This window comes from Schistocerca cancellata, chromosome 6 (genome assembly GCF_023864275.1).
Source record: "Schistocerca cancellata isolate TAMUIC-IGC-003103 chromosome 6, iqSchCanc2.1, whole genome shotgun sequence".
Taxonomy (NCBI): Eukaryota; Metazoa; Arthropoda; class Insecta; order Orthoptera; family Acrididae; genus Schistocerca; species Schistocerca cancellata.
In genome coordinates, this window is record NC_064631.1 from 553,385,040 (window position 1) to 553,387,092 (window position 2,053).

A 2,053-nucleotide genomic window follows, 5' to 3' on the forward strand; every position below is an offset into this window, starting at 1 on the left:
AGTTCTAGGGGACTGATGACATCAGATGTTAAGTCCTATAGTGCTCAGAGCCATTTGCCATCTGTCTCATTGGAATACAATCAATCTCTCCTGAGCCCTGTAACCATTTCCTGACACACTGGCCTATTCACCTAGGTCCCTACTTTCCACCAAGGATTCTGGCACCGATTACTGACATTACGTTTGTACGTGAGTTCCAACTCAAGCAACCATGCCCTGGAAAAACCGTGTCGGCAGCTACCTGACCTAAGAACTAACGAAGTTTTTTGTTCACAAAAATGTAACAAACAGACTGTTGACTCTTGAAACGATACAATATGGCTTCCTTAAAGCAAACAGAAACTCTAATACATCAGATATGTATTGTCTATTGACAACAACAAATATTGCTAAGTGGACTTGATGGCATCAAGTTAATTATACAACAAGATGTGTTAAAAACAATCACAGTTCACTGCTACCGGACAATATTCATGATCTGTGAGATTCTACATTTTAGTAAATCTCTAAACGTGTCAACTACTACAAGACATAAATTTATGAAAAGGGAAAATCTGTATGATTTTAACATCAGTTATACACAACCAAATTCTAAACTTCTTAATGTAATCAATAAAGCTTACCATTATGAATAGTGGTTACAGTCTGAAGGACATGACCTAATTTTTAGCTCAGGTTTACCATGGACTTCACGTGAGTAAGAAGACAATAGATAATGCACAAAATAAAAAAAAAATGTACGAGAAACCACCTTTTGATTCCAGGGCAGGTGATACTTACAGTGTCTGCAATTTGTTTGTTCATTTCATCTGTTTTCTCTTCCTACTTATTGGATGTTGGCACATAAACTCAGCATCTACACTGCCAGTGCTCTGTCATTTCAATTCAAAGAACAAAGAAAATATAACTGCAATTAATGAAGAATTTCTCACCAGAACGATGCTATATATATATATATATATATATATATATATATATATATATATATATATATACATATACATATATATATATATATATATATATATATATATATATATATATTTTTTTTGACGGTTTTTTGGTACAGAAGTTTCAAAGTCATCTTGATGTCCATTGCTCTTAGTGAAAGAATGCCTATTATGATTTGTACAACCAGTATGACTACAAGAAATGTCAACTGATTGCTCCATTTTCTAGCATTATATTGAGTCTCGTCTGTACCTTGACATTCCTTGTACAGATTTCATCTGTCCCCAAAATCCTACAGTTATTTACTAGTAAAGCTGGAACTCTTACTTAGTCATATATTTTTTGAAACAGGTCAGATGACAGAGCATTCACAGATGAGACTGTGTCGATAGTAACAGTCAATGGGATGTCAAATATCTGCAAATTGATTACTGACTGTGCAGCAGCTGAACCTTCATTGTTATTTCTGCTTTTGTCATAAAACAATTTATTCCTGATATCTATTCCGTCATTACATTTGAGTAAGTTTACACTATTATCTGCATTTTGACGAACACTCCAGTTTCCAGCATATTAGTCGATGATTGATTATTATTGTTGGCTAATTCTGTGATTAAGGGTCTGTTCCCTCGTCTTGCTTATTCCCTGGATCCGGTTGGCTAAAGTTCTGCCAAGTATTTGTATGGTTAGTATTGCCACCTTGGGGCACATAAACTGGGTTATATCCCCTCTCTTGCCTGTTCTGCCTACTGTGGCTGTTGTCATAATTATTATTATGATTGTGACTGCTACCATTGGTGTGGTTCCTGACAATTTGCTGTAAGTCATTATGAGGTCATTAGATTGTCCTTGATTCAATTGATCTTATTTATCAAGCACTAAAATTCGTAATAATCACCAAGTAAATTTTATGGCTGCTGCTAGTACTGTAGTCAGCGCAGTTCACAAGGAACACATTTGTTATCAGCTCAGCTGAAAGTGCACAGACAGCACCTACATTACGTTCTTGCACTTGGCAATGTCGCAGACAGTCTATCTCCAGTATTTTTACTACAGTTCACAATAGTGTTTAAGGTCTCTTGGCTGGGTAGGCGCCATAGTC